The sequence below is a fragment of the Triticum aestivum genome, chromosome 5D (assembly GCF_018294505.1).
Source record: "Triticum aestivum cultivar Chinese Spring chromosome 5D, IWGSC CS RefSeq v2.1, whole genome shotgun sequence".
Taxonomy (NCBI): Eukaryota; Viridiplantae; Streptophyta; class Magnoliopsida; order Poales; family Poaceae; genus Triticum; species Triticum aestivum.
In genome coordinates, this window is record NC_057808.1 from 513660670 (window position 1) to 513681069 (window position 20400).

Genomic DNA, 20400 nt, shown 5'->3' on the forward strand with positions numbered 1-20400 from the left:
ATCTGACGATCCTATCATGAGATAAGCAACAATGTTAGCATAACTGGTATATAATTATTATTTCTCGATGGAGGGGAATATTACCAGAGGACGCCTTCTTGGATTTCTCCAGTTCGGCGGTAACAGCAGTTAGTTGTGTTTGACACTTTTCTAGCTCTTGGGACAACAGGTTGTTCTTCTCCGTAAGAGCCTAGTTATACAACGATCCTTAAATTAGTTGTACCAACTGCTTCAAGTCTCAAGGGCTACTGGCATATGATTATCATACTCGGACGATGAAGACTTACCTGCACATCTTTTAAATGTTGATTGGTGGCACTGTTAAGCCCATCTCGAGCTGCTCGGATGTATGCATCAGCCGAACTGAAGGCATTAAATGCCTCTTCTGAAAAGCTGGGGTCTCGTAAAATGGCCCTTCGGCGCCGATGATTCATGCCGCTCTCCACTTCCGAGTTGGTGACGGGTACATCATCCGAATCCTCGGCTAGAGGACAATCCGGCGTCACCACCATATCAGCCCCCGTATTTATGGCAGGATCTGGATCCCGGCTGTGGGGAGTATGACCGGCCGGACCCTCGGACATAGTCCGACACACTCTTTTCCTGATACAGGACAAACAAAAAGGTCACAGTTGGATGCGGCTACCAAGGGGCATATTTGCAAATCCATACCTCTTCGATGAATGCTCGGCCATATCTTTGTTTGCCTTCCTCTTCGAAGGCTTGCCCGGCGTGGGGCCGCTCTCTTTGGAGATGCCCCTGGGGCAGCATGGCGCGCCAAACGCCTCCCCTTTCGAGCACAGGACGGTGCGGTGGGTGAGGCAGAATGAGAGAACTCTTTCGTATGAGATGTCTCCTGATTACTTACGTGTGAGGCAGGGAGAAGACCGGGATAATTGGCGGTGATGGCCACTTCTGTGCCGTCATAGCTCGCCTGGTAAAACACCCCGTCCTCAAGCACCACGAATATATCCGGATCCTCTTCAAATCCGGGGTCAAGGTCCCGATTGTGGCCCTCAGGCTGCGAGGCGGGGCTGTGAAGCCCTTCGGAAATCTTCCGCCAGTGCTGTTATAAATGGACGAATTAATATTCATTAAAAGTAGCTTAGGGAGTGGAGTGAGTAAAGCAGAGGAGTTGGGCCTTACCCAGCTAGGAGGACTGTACATGGAAAATCCATCTCTGCGCTTGATACGTAGAAATTCCTCTTCTTCCCCTTTGAACAGTTCGGCCAATATTTTGGCCAAAGCGGCGGGGGTATCCAGACCCTTCCGGCCGCAGCGGGAGGCGTCATCTTCCCCATTGTAGTGCCACATGGGGAGACCTCTGTATTGGAGTGGCTGAACCCCCCGTACTATGGAAGTCGCCATTACTTCGACTATTGATAATCCGGACTGAGCGAGCGTCCTTATCTTGCTCATGAGTTGACGAACTTCCGCACTATCTTCCTCCTCGAGGCTCTGAGGGCGCCAGCTGTGGCGTTTCTTCAAAGGAATGCTTGTGAACTCGGGAAGACCCCTCCGAACTGGGTCTGGAAGTGCGACGTCCTCAATATAGAACCATTCGCGAGGCCACTCTTCGGATGCCTTCTTTGGTGTGCCGGAAAGGTATCCGGTCTCGGCGATGCGCCATATTTCGGCTTCGCCCACTTCAAATATTGATCCCTCATGGTTGCGCGGGACAAGACAGAATAGCTTTCTCCACAATTCAAAGTGGGCCTCACAACCCAGGAACAGCTCACAAAGAGCGATGTAACCCGCGATATGCAGGATGGAGGCAGGAGTAAAGTTGTGCAGTTGGAGGCCGTAATACTCCAGAAGCCCTCGGAGGAACGGATGAATTGGAAATCCGACACCTCTTAGCAGATAAGGGATGAAGTACACTCGTCCCCCCTGGATGGATTGAGGAAATTTTCAGCCTGAGTCAGGCCATTGAAGGAGGTCAATCCTGCTCGAACAGGGACTAGATCTGCGGGGAGGGGGGGAGGAATCCCTGTGTTTGAAGCTTCACCAGCTGACTGTGGGATACGGAACACCTCTCCCATTTGCCTTTTATTGGGACGTAGGGGCGGGATGAAGAGCTGGGAGTGTTAGCCATGTTGGAATGAACTTTCCTAGCGTGCTCAGAGGATTTTTCCGTGTGGTGCTGAATGGATCTGAGATCCAATCTCTTTAAATAGCACTCCTCCTTACATGGCCGGGGTGTTATGTGTAAAAACGCCCTGACCTCTCGCATTCGCTCGACACGTGGAAGCTGAAGTTGTTGATACACAGGAGCCGAGGGGTACGACGTTAAATGGAAAGCCGAATACTCTTTGAATCCATTGGAGGAGGAACACGCCTTGCAATGCCGAAGACAATCTGCACGCCGGACACCTCGTCATTGAAGTCTGGTTCGGGGGCTACTGAGGGAGTCCTGGACTAAGGGGTCCTCGGGCATCCGGCCTGTTAGCCATGGGCCGGACTGTTGGGCTGTGAAGATGCGAAGACCGAAGACTCTACCCATGTCCGGATGGGACTCTCCTTGGCGTGGAAGGCAAGCTTGTCGACCAAATATGAAGATTTCCTTTTCTGTAACCAACTTTGTGTAACCCTAGATCCCTCCGGTGTGTATATAAACCGGAGGGCTAGGTCCGTAGAGGACAATCATAATCATAGTCATACAGGCTAGACTTCTAGGGTTTTAGCCATTACGATCTCGTGGTAGATCAACTCTTGTAATACTCATATTAATCAAGATCAATCAAGCAGGAAGTAGGGTATTACCTCCATAGAGAGGGCCCGAACCTGGGTAAACATTGTGTCCCCTGTCTCCTGTTACCATTGACCTTAGACGCACAGTTCGGGACCCCCTACCCGAGATCCGCCGGTTAATTTTGACACCGACAGCCACCACCTGCACGAGTGGGAGGCCTATCTCCTCCACGAGGCGAACTACCAGCGTCGCCTGACATGTGCGTGCCGAGGCGGTGAAGGCTCAGCGCCGGAGGCGTCCCCCCGGAGATGAAGTCGACTGACGCAGACCGCTTCCACGCCGAGATCGCGTGCATGCGGCCCTCCCTACCAGAGGAGGTGCGGGGCCTTGCGGAGTATGCCGCCAGCAACCGCGCGTACTGGGCGACGTATTTCCAACGCCGCCACGAGGAGCAGCTGGCCTCCACCAACAACGCGCTGGTGAGGGGGCGCCACAACACCGACGACTGCCGCATGTGGTGGGGCGTCCCCGGGCGCACGCTCCACGCCGTCCTCGAGCACCTCGAGGGCGGCAACGAGCTGCCGCTCGAGTACCCGGCGGCCCCGACCCGGTCCCCCACCAGAGCAGCAGCCCTTGGCTGCTGAGGCGCATGGCGGGAGGGTCCTCTTCCTCCCGCTCCTCCAGTTCGCCGACGCTTGCGAATGTCAAGGCCGAGCCCGTAGAGACGCCGCTCGGGCGGCACACCCGCGGCGGCGCCCTCATCATCAACAAGGGCGGTCGTGGCCCCTCTACTCCTCCTCCCGCCTCATGAAGCCGAAGACAGAGCAGGGGCTCATCACCGTGAAGAAGGAGCACGAGGACATGGCCGCCGCCGACGAGGCCTCCCTCAAGTGGGCACGGGAGGACTACGTCCGGCTCGAGATGGAGCGCCAGCGCCGCGCCCTCGAGGAGATCGCCGCTCGGCGGCACGGCCGCAACGACGAGGCTCCGCCGCCAACCAAACCCATCCGCCAAAGCGACCTGGGGCAGGAGTGTGGCAAGGATGGAAGCGGCCTGAAGGAGGAGGACAACGACGGTGGCGACTACAACACCTTTGGCAAGTTCTTCGGTGTGTAGGCGCGTGGCCGGTGGCGGTTGCGTAGTAGTAGTCGTTGTTTTTACTTTTGTTTTAAAATTATGTTTTCAATATGTAGAAAAAACAATGGAACGCCTAGATTTCTAAATTTTGCCCAATTCTGTGTCGTTTTTGGCCGAATTTTGGCCGAGTATGGTTTTGAAAAAACAACGTCTGGGGTGATCTTGGGGCGGCGGCTGTAAAACCTACCGCCCCCACGCCGAATTTATCGCCGGTTCACCCCCACGCGGCGCTATTTCAAGCCCCTGGGGGCGAACGGCTAGAGATTCTCTAAGGAACCAAGGCAAGCCAATTCATTTCTCCAGTTGGTGTGGTGTTCTTCACGTCAGGTTACAGTGTACAACAGTATGAATACTTTTAGATGGTTATTAAGATTGCCTCAAAAAGAAGATGGTCATTAAGGAGAAGCCTGCTTTCAGCATTGGAGTCACAGGCGATAACAGTGAATCCGAATGAGGATCTCCAGTTAAATTGTGATCCAAATTCTACCGTATTGGACTAGACGTAGTACATACGGTGTGGGCCTTTGCGTTGGTACTGACGCGTACGAGTACAACTCGTTTACTTGTCCTACAAGGACTCTTATGTGTTGCCCCTTATATATACCCCATGTAGTCGCACCTAAAGACAGTCTGTCGTCTCGTGCTTGTAGTACTCCTCCTCATAGTGATTGCGCCTTCGTGCATCCGTGATTTTCTCCCGCAAGGGTTTCCACGTAAAAATCCGTGTGTCTCTCGTGTCTCGTTTATCTCGTTATTATCTAATAAGTGGTATATACAAAGCCAAGTTTCAGATACGAGATTTGAGACAAGATAATTACGGTTCCGTTTGTGCACCGCCGCCGACGCGACCAGGCGATCCATCTGGGTCGATTTCTGCTACGCCGCCGTACCAAGCCAAGACGGCCGGACAGGGTTCAAGAGTTTTTCTGGCGGGGGTGTTGTGCGCCGCTTCAGGCGATCTGTCCAGTCAAAGGTTGGCCTCATTGCACGCTGCAGCCGAGGCTCCAATTGCCAACGCGACCTGACGAGTTGCCGCTGCTGTGTGTACAAGACTTGAAGTAGTACACGCGCGAGAATCGAGATCTGATCGATCTTGCTACTAGTGGCCTTGCTACCTTTCTTTCACGTGGTCAAACCTACTGGAGCTGCTGCTGCTACTAGTTACTACGTCACGTGAAGCGAGTACTAGTTCAGCCCTTCTTTTTCATCTTCAAGTGCTACGTCCATCTCCCGTATAGTATCCAGGTTCTATTTACTCTATTTTTTGTCTGCTTCGCATATTAAATTCTGTCAAGAATTTTTCGACCGGCTTGTACTACTTTGTCTACATAGATTTATCGACTCATGGCATCCATGAAGTATGATCTTTCGCTGCTGGACCGTGACACAAGGTTTACCACACTAGTACAAAACAGGGCTTTCGTCACAGGGGAATATTCACATTAGTCCCGGTTCAGTCACGAACCGGGACTAATGTGAGCATTGGTCCCGGTTCGTGCGGCTAAGGCATTAGTCCCGGTTCACCTGGGCCCTTTAGTCCCGGTTGGTGCCACGAACCGGGACTAAAGGGTGCGATGCCCATTAGTACCGGTTGGTGGCACCAACCGGTACTAACGGGCTTTGAGGCATTAGTACCGGTTCATGGCACGAACCGGTACTAAAGGGCCCATCAAACTCTACCCCCCCCGGACCGCCTTTTCACTTTTAGAAAAACAAAAGAAAAATAAAATAAAATAAGTTTCCCATGTGATATGTGGTCTAGTTGTTGGGAAAATTAACAAATATGAATTTCGACTTTATTTGCAAAATCTCTCTGGAATTTCTTAAAATGGGCATAACTTTTGCATACGAACTCAGATGAAAAAGTTTTTTATATGAAAAATCATCTACTCGAAAAGTTACATCCGAATTTAACGGGGGAAACCCCTTTAAATATTTTCAAAATCCTCAAAAACCTAACAGAAAAAAGATACAGGGCTTTTAAGATAAGGAGAGGCAAAAAAATTCAAAAAATTTCAAATTGTGGTCAAACTGTGGTCAAACAATGGTCAAACTAATTATTCTAGAATATTAGTGTTACTAAATAATTATTTTAGTTTTTTTGAATTTTGGTCAAATCTGGTCAAACTGTGGTCAAACAGTGGTCAAACAATGGTCAAACTAATTATTCCAGAAATATTAGTGTTACTAAATAATTATTGTTTTTTAAAACAATAGTTTCAAACTCAAACAGTGAAATGTGTCACTTCATGCTCAAGCTAAATTCCTGAGGGTTAATAGAATTGACATCTTACTATTGTCAGGAAAACAACAAGTGCAGACTTGGAAACGAGGGAGAATAGAACCCGGAAGTTAAGCGTGCTCATGCTGGAGTAGTGAGAGGATGGGTGACCGTCCGGGAAGTTAGATGATTTGGAATGATGAGGGGTGATTAGAGATTAGAGGATAAATTGAGCAGTGATGAGGGGTGGTGATTAGAGATTAGAGGTTAAAATAATTCAGAAATTTGAAAATAAAAAAAATTAAAAAAAATTCGCAAAAAATTTTTTCAAAAAAAAATCATAAAATTTCCTTTAGTCCCGGTTCGTGTAAGAACCGGGACTAAAGGGGGGAGGCATTAGTAACGACCCTTTAGTCCCGGTTCATAAACCGGGACTAAAGGCCCTTACCAACCGGGACAAAAGCCCCCTTTTCTACTAGTGCCATATGGCAAGTCAAGATGCGGGCGTTATTGGCACAGTCCGACTGCGATGAAGCACTGGATAGTTTTGGGAAGAATAGGATTCATGATTGGACTGATGAGGAGAAAAGAATTGATTGTAAGGCTTTGTCACAAATTCAACTCCATTTGCATAATAATATTTTGCAGGAAGTTTTGAGCGAGAAAACTGCCGCTGCTCTATGGTTAAAGCTGGAAGGAAAACTCAAGAAATTAGAAGTGGAGTTGCTGCTTAAATTCACTCGTTCTGTATCTTTATTGCTCAGGGTCCTTGCATCAAAAGAACTTAATAGCGGCCTTCCAGATTTGAATTGTCCAAAGTCTGACTTGAAATCCATATCTTCCAGCTCTCTTATGGGGTATCTTTTACTTCAAAATTGCTTTGGGATTTAGTAAGATTACCTAGAGAGAAGAAACCTATTCGTTGCAAGTGGGTTTTCAAGTGGAAAGAAGGTGTTTCTCCTAATGATGAGACAAGATATAAAGCAAGGTTAGTTGCTAAAGGTTACAGTCAGATTCTATGTATTGACTATAACGTAGTTTTTTCTCTTGTTGTGAAGCATAGCTCTATTCGCACTTTACTCAGTATTGTTGCCATGCATGACTTTGAGCTTGAACAATTGGATGTTAAATTTTTTACATGGAGAATTAGAAGAGGATATTTATATGGAACAACCTGAAGGTTTTGTTATTCCTGGAAAAGAAAAGCTTGTCTGTAAGTTAAAGAAAATCTCTGTATGGATTGAAGCAATCCCCTAGACAGCGGTACAAGAGATTTGACACCTTTATGCTCTCTCAAGGTTTCAAAATGTCTAATTATGATAGTTGTGTTTATTTGAAAACTGTCAAAGGTTCAACTATTTATTTGCTCCTTTATGTTGATTATATGCTAATTGCTACAAAGAGTATGTTAGAGATTAATGAACTAAAAAAGCAATTGAGTAATGAATTTGAGATGAAGGATTTGGGTGCAGCAAAGAAAATACTTGGCATGGAAATGTCCAGAGATAGACCGTCTGAAAAAGTATATCTAAGTCAGAGAGGATATATTGATAAAGTTCTTCGTCGTTTTAATATGCATAATGCCAATCCAGTAAGTACTCCGTTAGATGCACACTTCAAATTATCATCAGCTTTATGTCCTAAGTCAGATGCAGATATTGAGTACATGTCTAGAGTTCCCTATTCGAGTGCAGTTGGTTCACTTATGTATGCCATGGTTTGTTCTCGTCCGGATTTATCATAGGCATTGAGTGTTGTCAGTAGATACATGGCTAATCCTGGAAAAGAGCATTGGAAAGCAGTTCAGTGGATTTTCAGATACCTCCGAGGTACTTCTAATGCTTATTTACAGTTTGGGAAAACTGGAGATGGACTTGTTGGTTTTGTTGATTCTGATTTTGCTGGTGATTTGGATAAGAGAAGATCGCTCACAGGTTATTTTTTCACCATTGGTGGTTGTGCTGTGAGTTGGAGAGCGACTTTGCAGTCTATTGTGGCTTGTTCCACTACCGATGCCGAGTATATGGCTATTTCTGAGGCATGCAAAGAAGCTATCTGGTTGAGAGGTTTGTATACTGAGCTTTGTGGAGATTCATCTTGCCCTACCATATTTTCTGACAGTCAAAGTGCCTTATATTTTACAAAGAATCCAATGTATCATGAGAGCACAAAGCACATTGATGTCAGATTTCATTATATTCAAGATGTTGTTGCTGAAGGCAATTTGAAGGTATGCAAGATAAGTACTCATGATAATCCTGCTGACATGATGACAAAGCCAGTTCCTAACAATAAGTTTGAGCTTTGATCAGGCTTAGTTGGTATTTCTCATTAGTCCGATGGACTTTGACGCACAAGGTGTTTATGCTGATTTGGATGGAGTTATTTGCTTTCTTCGACTATTGGAGGGAATTTGGCTCAAGGTGGAGATTGTTAAATTGTGATCCAAATTGTACCGTATTGGACTAGACGTAGTACATACGGTGTGAGCCTTTGCGTTGGTACCGACGCGTACGAGTACAACTCGTTTAGTTGTCCTACAAGGACTCTTATGTGTTGCCCCTCATATATACCACATGTAGTCGCACCTAAAGACGGTCTGTCGTCTCGTGCTTGTAATACTCCTCCTCATAGTGATTGCGCCTTCGTGCGTCCATGGTTTTCTCCCGCAAGGGTTTCCACGTAAAAATCCGTGTGTCTCTCGTGTCTCGTTTATCTCGTTATTATCTAATAAGTGGTATATATACAGAGCCAAGTTTCAGATACGACATTTGAGACGAGATAATTAGGGTTCCGTTTGTGCACCGCCGCCGACGCGACCAGGCGATCCATCTGGGTCAATTTCTGCTACGCCGCCGTACCAAGCCGAGACGGCCGGACAGGGTTCAAGAGTTTTTCTGGCGGGGGTGTTGTGCGCTGCTTCAGGCGATCTGTCCAGTCAAAGGTTGGCCTCATTGCACGTTGCAGCCGAGGCTCCAATTCCCAACGCGACCTGACGAGTTGCCGCTGCTGTGCATACAAGACTTGAAGTAGTACACGCGCGAGAATCGAGATCTGATCAATCTTGCTACTAGTGGCCTTGCTACTTTTCTTTCACGTGGTCAAACCTACTGGAGCTGCTGCTGCTACTAGTTACTACGTCACGTGAAGCGAGTACTAGTTCAGCCATTGTTTTTCATCTTCAAGTGCTACGTCCTTCTCCCGTATAGTATCCAGGTTCTATTTACTCTATTTTTTGTCTGCTTCGCATATTAAATTATGTCAAGAATTTTTCTACCGGCTTGTACTACTTTCTGTACATAGATTTATCGACTCATGGCATCCATGAAGTACGATCTTCCGCTGCTGGACTGTGACACAAGGTTTACCACACTAGTACAAAACAGGTCTTTCGTCACAGGGCAATATTCACATTAGTCCCGGTTCAGTCACGAACCGGGACTAATGTGAGCATTGGTCCCGGTTCGTGCGGCTAAGGCATTAGTCCCGGTTCACCTGGGCCCTTTAGTCCCGGTTGGTGCCACGAACCGGGACTAGAGGGTGCGATGCCCATTAGTACCAGTTGGTGGCACCAACCGGTACTAATGGGCTTTGAGGCATTAGTACCGGTTCATGGCACGAACCGGTACTAAAGGGCCCATCAAACTCTACCCCCCCTGGACCGCCTTTTCAGTTTTAGAAAAAACAAAAGAAAATGATGGAAATGTCAAAAAAATAAAATAAAATAAGTTTCCCATGTGATATGTGGTCTAGTTGTTGGGAAAATTAACAAATATGAATTTCGACTTCATTTGCAAAATCTCTCTGGAATTTCTTAAAATGGGCATAACTTTTGCATACGAACTCGGATGAAAAAGTTTTTTATATGAAAAATCATCTACTCAAAAAGTTACATCCGAATTTAACGGGGGCAACCCCGTTAAACATTTTCAAAATCCTCAAAAACCTAACAGAAAAAAAGATACGGGGTTTTTAAGATCTGGAGAGGCAAAAAAATTCAAAAAATTTCAAATTGTGGTCAAACTGTGGTCAACCTAATTATTCTAGAATATTAGTGTTACTAAATAATTATTTCAGTTTTTTTGAATTTTGGTCAAATCTGGTCAAACTGTGGTCAAACTGTGGTCAAACAATGGTCAAACTAATTATTCCAGAAATATTAGTGTTACTAAATAATTATTGTTTTTTAAAACAATAGTTTCAAACTCAAACAGTGAAATGTGTCACTTCATGCTCAAGCTAAATTCCTGAGGGTTAATAGAATTGACATCTTACTATTGTCAGGAAAACAACAAGTGCAGACTTGGAAACGAGGGAGAATAGAACCCGGAAGTTAAGCGTGCTCAGGCTGGATGATTTGGAATGATGAGGGGTGATTAGAGATTAGAGGATAAATTGAGCAATGATGAGGGGTGGTGATTAGAGATTAGAGGTTAAAATAATTCAAAAATTCAAAAATCAAAAAAAAAATCGCAAATTTTTTTTGAAAAAAAAGCATAAAATTTCCTTTAGTCCCGGTTGGTAACACCAACCGGAACTAAAGGTGGAGCTCCAGGCTGCGTCCACGTGGACGGCCTTTAGTCCCGGTTCGTGTAAGAACCGGGACTAAAGGGGGGAGGCATTAGTAACGACCCTTTAGTCCCGGTTCAAAAACCGGGACTAAAGGCCCTTACCAACCGGGACAAAAGCCCCCTTTTCTACTAGTGCCATATGGCAAGTCAAGATCGGGCGTTATTGGCATAGTCCGACTGCGATGAAGCACTGGATAGTTTTGGGAAGAATAGGATTCATGATTGGACTGATGAGGAGAAAAGAATTGATTGTAAGGCTTTGTCACAAATTCAACTCCATTTGCATAATAATATTTTGCAGGAAGTTTTGAGCGAGAAAACTGCCGCTGCTCTATGGTTAAAGCTGGAAGGAAAACTCAAGAAATTAGAAGTGGAGTTGCTACTTAAATTCACTCGTTGTGTATCTTTATTGCTCAGGGTCTTTGCATCAAAAGAACTTAATAGCGGCCTTCCAGATTTGAATTGTCCAAAGTCTGACTTGAAATCCATATCTTCCAGCTCTCTTATGGGGTATCTTTTACTTCACAATTGCTTTGGGATTTAGTAAGATTACCTAGAGAGAAGAAACCTATTCGTTGCAAGTGGGTTTTCAAGAGGAAAGAAGGTGTTTCTCCTAATGACGAGACAAGATATAAAGCAAGGTTAGTTGCTAAAGGTTACAGTCAGATTCTATGTATTGACTATAACGAAGTTTTTTCTCTTGTTGTGAAGCATAGCTCTATTCGCACTTTACTCAGTATTGTTGCCATGCATGACTTTGAGCTTGAACAATTGGATGTTAAATTTTTACATGGAGAATTAGAAGAGGATATTTATATGGAACAACCTGAAGGTTTTGTTATTCCTGGAAAAGAAAAGCTTGTCTGTAAGTTAAAGAAAATCTCTGTATGGATTGAAGTAATCCCCTAGACAGTGGTACAAGAGATTTGACACCTTTATGCTCTCTCAAGGTTTCAAAATGTCTAATTATGATAGTTGTGTTTATTTGAAAACTGTCAAAGGTTCAACTATTTATTTGCTCCTTTATGTTGATGATATGCTAATTGCTACAAAGAGTATGTTAGAGATTAATGAACTAAAAAAGCAATTGAGTAATGAATTTGAGATGAAGGATTTGGGTGCAGCAAAGAAAATACTTGGCATGGAAATATCCAGAGATAGACCGTCTGAAAAAGTATATCTATGTCAGAGAGGATATATTGATAAAGTTCTTCGTCGTTTTAATATGCATAATGCCAATCCAGTAAGTACTCCGTTAGATGCACACTTCAAATTATCATCAGCTTTATGTCCTAAGTCAGATGCAGATATTGAGTACATGTCTAGAGTTCCCTATTCGAGTGCAGTTGGTTCACTTATGTATGCCATGGTTTGTTCTCGTCCGGATTTATCATAGGCATTGAGTGTTGTCAGTAGATACATGGCTAATCCTGGAAAAGAGCATTGGAAAGCAGTTCAGTGGATTTTCAGATACCTCCGAGGTACTTCTAATGCTTATTTACAGTTTGGGAAAACTGGAGATGGACTTGTTGGTTTTGTTGATTCTGATTTTGCTGGTGATTTGGATAAGAGAAGATCGCTCACAGGTTATGTTTTCACCATTGGTGGTTGTGCTGTGAGTTGGAGAGCGACTTTGCAGTCTATTGTGGCTTGTTCCACTACCGATGCCGAGTATATGGCTATTTCTGAGGCATGCAAAGAAGCTATCTGGTTGAGAGGTTTGTATACTGAGCTTTGTGGAGATTCATCTTGCCCTACCATATTTTCTGACAGTCAAAGTGCCATATATTTTACAAAGAATCCAATGTATCATGAGAGGACAAAGCACATTGATGTCAGATTTCATTATATTCAAGATGTTGTTGCTGAAGGAAATTTGAAGGTATGCAAGATAAGTACTCATGATAATCCTGCTGACATGATGACAAAGCCAGTTCCTACCAATAAGTTTGAGCTTTGCTCAGGCTTAGTTGGTATTTCTCATTAGTCCGATGGACTTTGACGCACAAGGTGTTTATGCTGATTTGGATGGAGTTATTTGCTTCCTTCGACTATTGGAGGGAATTTGGCTCAAGGTGGAGATTGTTAAATTGTGATCCAAATTGTACCGTATTGGACTAGACGTAGTACATACGGTGTGAGCCTTTGCGTTGGTACCGACGCGTACGAGTACAACTCGTTTAGTTGTCCTACAAGGACTCTTATGTGTTGCCCCTCATATATACCACATGTAGTCGCACCTAAAGATGGTCTGTCGTCTCGTGCTTGTAATACTCCTCCTCATAGTGATTGCGCCTTCGTGCGTCCATGGTTATCTCCCGCAAGGGTTTCCACGTAAAAATCCGTGAGTCTCTCGTGTCTCGTTTATCTCGTTATTATCTAATAAGTGGTATATATACAGAGCCAAGTTTCAGATACGAGATTTGAGACGAGATAATTAGGGTTCCGTTTGTGCACCGCCGCCGACGCGACCAGGCGATCCATCTGGGTCGATTTCTGCTACGCCGCCGTACCAAGCCGAGACGGCCGGACAGGGTTCAAGAGTTTTTCTGGCGGGGGTGTTGTGCGCCGCTTCAGGCGATCTGTCCAGTCAAAGGTTGGCCTCATTGCACGTTGCGGCCGAGGCTCCAATTCCCAACGCGACCTGACGAGTTGCCGCTGCTATGCGTACAAGACTTGAAGTAGTACACGCGCGAGAATCGAGATCTGATCAATCTTGCTACTAGTGGCCTTGCTACTTTTCTTTCACGTGGTCAAACCTATTGGAGCTGCTGCTGCTACTAGTTACTACGTCACGTGAAGCGAGTACTAGTTCAGCCATTGTTTTTCAGCTTCAATTGCTACGTCCATCTCCCGTATAGTATCCAGGTTCTATTTACTCTATTTTTTGTCTGCTTCGCATATTAAATTATGTCAAGAATTTTTCTACCGGCTTGTACTACTTTCTGTACATAGATTTATCGACTCATGGCATCCATGAAGTACGATCTTCCGCTGCTGGACTGTGACACAAGGTTTACCACACTAGTACAAAACAGGTCTTTCGTCACAGGGCAATATTCACATTAGTCCCGGTTCAGTCACGAACCGGGACTAATGTGAGCATTGGTCCCGGTTCGTGCGCCTAAGGCATTAGTCCCGGTTCACCTGGGCCCTTTAGTCCCGGTTGGTGCCACGAACCGGGACTAAAGGGTGCTATGCCCATTAGTACCGGTTGGTGGCACCAACCGGTACTAATGGGCTTTGAGGCATTAGTACCGGTTCATGGCACGAACCGGTACTAAAGGGCCCATCAAACTCTACCCCCCTGGACCGCCTTTTCAGTTTTAGAAAAAACAAAAGAAAATGATGGAAATGTCAACAAAATAAAATAAAATAAGTTTCCCATGTGATATGTGGTCTAGTTGTTGGGAAAATTAACAAATATGAATTTCGACTTCATTTGCAAAATCTCTCTGGAATTTCTTAAAATGGGCATAACTTTTGCATACCAACTCGGATGAAAAAGTTTTTTATATGAAAAATCATCTACTCGAAAAGTTACATCCGAATTTAACGGGGGCAACCCCGTTAAACATTTTCAAAATCCTCAAAAACCTAACAGAAAAAAGATACGTGGTTTTTAAGATCTGGAGAGGCAAAAAAATTCAAAAAATTTCAAATTGTGGTCAAACTGTGGTCAGACAATGGTCAAACTAATTATTCTAGAATATTAGTGTTACTAAATAATTATTTCAGTTTTTTTGAATTTTGGTCAAATCTGGTCAAACTGTGGTCAAACAATGGTCAAACTAATTATTCCAGAAATATTAGTGTTACTAAATAATTATTGTTTTTTAAAACAATAGTTTCAAACTCAAACAGTGAAATGTGTCACTTCATGCTCAAGCTAAATTCCTGAGGGTTAATAGAATTGACATCTTACTATTGTCAGGAAAACAACAAGTGCAGACTTGGAAACGAGGGAGAATAGAACCCGGAAGTTAAGCGTGCTCAGGCTGGATGATTTGGAATGATGAGGGGTGATTAGAGATTAGAGGATAAATTGAGCAATGATGAGGGGTGGTGATTAGAGATTAGAGGTTAAAATAATTCAAAAATTCAAAGATCAAAAAAAAATCGCAAATAAATTTTGAAAAAAAAAATCATAAAATTTCCTTTAGTCCCGGTTGGTAACACCAACCGGAACTAAAGGTGGAGCTCCAGGCTGCGTCCACATGGACGGCCTTTAGTCCCGGTTCGTGTAAGAACCGGGACTAAAGGGGGGAGGCATTAGTAACGACCCTTTAGTCCCGGTTCAAAAACCGGGACTAAAGGCCCTTACCAACCGGGACAAAAGCCCCCTTTTCTACTAGTGCCATATGGCAAGTCAAGATGCGGGCGTTATTGGCACAGTCCGACTGCGATGAAGCACTGGATAGTTTTGGGAAGAATAGGATTCATGATTGGACTGATGAGGAGAAAAGAATTGATTGTAAGGCTTTGTCACAAATTCAACTCCATTTGCATAATAATATTTTGCAGGAAGTTTTGAGCGAGAAAACTGCCGCTGCTCTATGGTTAAAGCTGGAAGGAAAACTCAAGAAATTAGAAGTGGAGTTGCTACTTAAATTCACTCGTTCTGTATCTTTATTGCTCAGGGTCTTTGCATCAAAAGAACTTAATAGCGGCCTTCCAGATTTGAATTGTCCAAAGTCTGACTTGAAATCCATATCTTCCAGCTCTCTTATGGGGTATCTTTTACTTCACAATTGCTTTGGGATTTAGTAAGATTACCTAGAGAGAAGAAACCTATTCGTTGCAAGTGGGTTTTCAAGAGGAAAGAAGGTGTTTCTCCTAATGATGAGACAAGATATAAAGCAAGGTTAGTTGCTAAAGGTTACAGTCAGATTCTATGTATTGACTATAACGAAGTTTTTTCTCTTGTTGTGAAGCATAGCTCTATTCGCACTTTACTCAGTATTGTTGCCATGCATGACTTTGAGCTTGAACAATTGGATGTTAAATTTTTACATGGAGAATTAGAAGAGGATATTTATATGGAACAACCTGAAGGTTTTGTTATTCCTGGAAAAGAAAAGCTTGTCTGTAAGTTAAAGAAAATCTCTGTATGGATTGAAGCAATCCCCTAGACAGTGGTACAAGAGATTTGACACCTTTATGCTCTCTCAAGGTTTCAAAATGTCTAATTATGATAGTTGTGTTTATTTGAAAACTGTCAAAGGTTCAACTATTTATTTGCTCCTTTATGTTGATGATATGCTAATTGCTACAAAGAGTATGTTAGAGATTAATGAACTAAAAAAGCAATTGAGTAATGAATTTGAGATGAAGGATTTGGGTGCAGCAAAGAAAATACTTGGCATGGAAATATCCAGAGATAGACCGTCTGAAAAAGTATATCTATGTCAGAGAGGATATATTGATAAAGTTCTTCGTCGTTTTAATATGCATAATGCCAATCCAGTAAGTACTCCGTTAGATGCACACTTCAAATTATCATCAGCTTTATGTCCTAAGTCAGATGCATATATTGAGTACATGTCTAGAGTTCCCTATTCGAGTGCAGTTGGTTCACTTATGTATGCCATGGTTTGTTCTCGTCCGGATTTATCATAGGCATTGAGTGTTGTCAGTAGATACATGGCTAATCCTGGAAAAGAGCATTGGAAAGCAGTTCAGTGGATTTTCAGATACCTCCGAGGTACTTCTAATGCTTATTTATAGTTTGGGAAAACTGGAGATGGACTTGTTGGTTCTGTTGATTCTGATTTTGCTGGTGATTTGGATGAGAAGATCGCTCACAGGTTATGTTTTCACCATTGGTGGTTGTGTTGTGAGTTGGAGAGCGACTTTGCAGTCTATTGTGGCTTGTTCCACTACCGATGCCGAGTATATGGCTATTTCTGAGGCATGCAAAGAAGCTATCTGGTTGAGAGGTTTGTATACTGAGCTTTGTGGAGATTCATCTTGCCCTACCATATTTTCTGACTGTCAAAGTGCCATATATTTTACAAAGAATCCAATGTATCATGAGAGCACAAAGCACATTGATGTCAGATTTCATTATATTCAAGATGTTGTTGCTGAAGGCAATTTGAAGGTATGCAAGATAAGTACTCATGATAATCCTGCTGACATGATGACAAAGCCAGTTCCTACCAATAAGTTTGAGCTTTGCTCAGGCTTAGTTGGTATTTCTCATTAGTCCGATGGACTTTGACGCACAAGGTGTTTATGCTGATTTGGATGGAGTTATTTGCTTCCTTCGACTATTGGAGGGAATTTGGCTCAAGGTGGAGATTGTTAAATTGTGATCCAAATTGTACCGTATTGGACTAGACGTAGTACATACGGTGTGAGCCTTTGCATTGGTACCGACGCGTACGAGTACAACTCGTTTAGTTGTCCTACAAGGACTCTTATGTGTTGCCCCTCATATATACCACATGTAGTCGCACCTAAAGACGGTCTGTCGTCTCGTGCTTGTAATACTCCTCCTCATAGTGATTGCGCCTTCATGCGTCCATGGTTTTCTCCCGCAAGGGTTTCCACGTAAAAATCCATGTGTCTCTCGTGTCTCGTTTATCTCGTTATTATCTAATAAGTGGTATATATACAGAGCCAAGTTTCAGACACGAGATTTGAGACGAGATAATTAGGGTTCCGTTTGTGCACCGCCGCCGACGCGACCAGGCGATCCATCTGGGTCGATTTCTGCTACGCCGCCGTACCAAGGCGAGACGGCCGGACAGGGTTCAAGAGTTTTTCTGGCGGGGGTGTTGTGCGCCGCTTCAGGCGATCTGTCCAGTCAAAGGTTGGCCTCATTGCACGTTGCAGCCGAGGCTCCAATTCCCAACGCGACCTGACGAGTTGCCGCTGCTGTGCGTACAAGACTTGAAGTAGTACACGCGCGAGAATCGAGATCTGATCAATCTTGCTACTAGTGGCCTTGCTACTTTTCTTTCACGTGGTCAAACCTACTGGAGCTGCTGCTGCTACTAGTTACTACGTCACGTGAAGCGAGTACTAGTTCAGCCATTGTTTTTCATCTTCCATTGCTACGTCCATCTCCCGTATAGTATCCAGGTTCTATTTACTCTATTTTTTGTCTGCTTCGCATATTAAATTATGTCAAGAATTTTTCTACTGGCTTGTACTACTTTCTGTACATAGATTTATCGACTCATGGCATCCATGAAGTACGATCTTCCGCTGCTGGACTGTGACACAAGGTTTACCACACTAGTACAAAACAGGTCTTTCGCCACAGGGCAATATTCACATTAGTCCCGGTTCAGTCACGAACCGGGACTAATGTGAGCATTGGTCCCGGTTCGTGCGGCTAAGGCATTAGTCCCGGTTCACCTGGGCCCTTTAGTCCCGGTTGGTGCCACGAACCGGGACTAAAGGGTGCGATGCCCATTAGTACCGGTTGGTGGCAACAAACGGTACTAATGGGCTTTGAAGCATTAGTACCGGTTCATGGCACGAACCGGTACTAAAGGGCCCATCAAACTCTACCCCCCTGGACCGCCTTTTCAGTTTTAGAAAAAACAAAAGAAAATGATGGAAATGTCAGAAAAATAAAATAAAATAAGTTTCCCATGTGATATGTGGTCTAGTTGTTGGGAAAATTAACAAATATGAATTTCGACTTTATTTGCAAAATCTCTCTGGAATTTCTTAAAATGGGCATAACTTTTGCATACGAACTCGGATGAAAAAGTTTTTTATATGAAAAATCATCTACTCGAAAAGTTACATTCGAATTTAACGGGGGGAACCCCTTTAAACATTTTCAAAATCCTCAAAAACCTAACAGAAAAAAAGATACGGGGCTTTTAAGATCTGGAGAGGCAAAAAAATTCAAAAAATTTCAAATTGTGGTCAAACTGTGGTCAAACAATGGTCAAACTAATTATTCTAGAATATTAGTGTTACTAAATAATTATTTCAGTTTTTTTGAATTTTGGTCAAATCTGGTCAAACTGTGGTCAAACAGTGGTCAAACAATGGTCAAACTAATTATTCCAGAAATATTAGTGTTACTAAATAATTATTGTTTTCTAAAACAATAGTTTCAAACTCAAACAGTGAAATGTGTCACTTCATGCTCAAGCTAAATTCCTGAGGGTTAATAGAATTGACATCTTACTATTGTCAGGAAAACAACAAGTGCAGACTTGGAAACAAGGGAGAATAGAACCCGGAAGTTAAGCGTGCTCAGGCTGGAGTAGTGAGAGGATGGGTGACCGTCCGGGAAGTTAGATGATTTGGAATGATGAGGGGTGATTAGAGATTAGAGGATAAATTGAGCAGTGATGAGGGGTGGTGATTAGAGATTAGAGGTTAAAATAATTCAGAAATTTGAAAATAAATAAAAAATAAAAAAAATTCGCAAAATAAATTTTCAAAAAAAAAATCATAAAATTTCCTTTAGTCCCGGTTGGTAACACCAACCGGGACTAAAGGTGGAGCTCCAGGCTGCGTCCACGTGGACGGCCTTTAGTCCCGGTTCGTGTAAGAACCGGGACTAAAGGGGGGAGGCATTAGTAACGACCCTTTAGTCCCGGTTCAAAAACCGGGACTAAAGGCCCTTACCAACCGGGACAAAAGCCCCCTTTTCTACTAGTGCCATATGGCAAGTCAAGATGCGGGCGTTATTGGCACAGTCCGACTGCGATGAAGCACTGGATAGTTTTGGGAAGAATAGGATTCATGATTGGACTGATGAGGAGAAAAGAATTGATTGTAAGGCTTTGTCACAAATTCAACTCCATTTGCATAATAATATTTTGCAGGAAGTTTTGAGCGAGAAAACTGCCGCTGCTCTATGGTTAAAGCTGGAAGGAAAACTCAAGAAATTAGAAGTGGAGTTGCTACTTAAATTCACTCGTTCTGTATCTTTATTGCTCAGGGTCTTTGCATCAAAAGAACTTAATAGCGGCCTTCCAGATTTGAATTGTCCAAAGTCCGACTTGAAATCCATATCTTCCAGCTCTCTTATGGGGTATCTTTTACTTCACAATTGCTTTGGGATTTAGTAAGATTACCTAGAGAGAAGAAACCTATTCGTTGCAAGTGGGTTTTCAAGAGGAAAGAAGGTGTTTCTCCTAATGATGAGACAAGATATAAAGCAAGGTTAGTTGCTAAAGGTTACAGTCAGATTCCAGGTATTGACTATAACGAAGTTTTTTCTCTTGTTGTGAAGCATAGCTCTATTCGCACTTTACTCAGTATTGTTGCCATGCATGACTTTGAGCTTGAACAATTGGATGTCAAATTTTTACATGGCGAATTAGAAGAGGATATTTATATGGAACAACCTGAAGGTTTTGTTATTCCTGGAAAAGAAAAGCTTGTCTGTAAGTTAAAGAAAATCTCTGTATGGATTGAAGCAATCCCCTAGACAGTGGTACAAGAGATTTGACACCTTTATGCTCTCTCAAGGTTTCAAAATGTCTAATTATGGTAGTTGTGTTTATTTGAAAACTGTCAAAGGTTCAACTATTTATTTGCTCCTTTACGTTGATGATATGCTAATTGCTACAAAGAGTATGTTAGAGAGATTAATGAACTAAAAAAGCAATTGAGTAATGAATTTGAGATGAAGAATTTGGGTGCAGCAAAGAAAATACTTGGCATGGAAATATCCAGAGATAGACCATTTGAAAAAGTATATCTAAGTCAGAGAGGATATATTTATAAAGTTCTTCGTCGTTTTAATATGCATAATGCCAATCCAGAAAGTACTCCGTTAGATGCACACTTCAAAT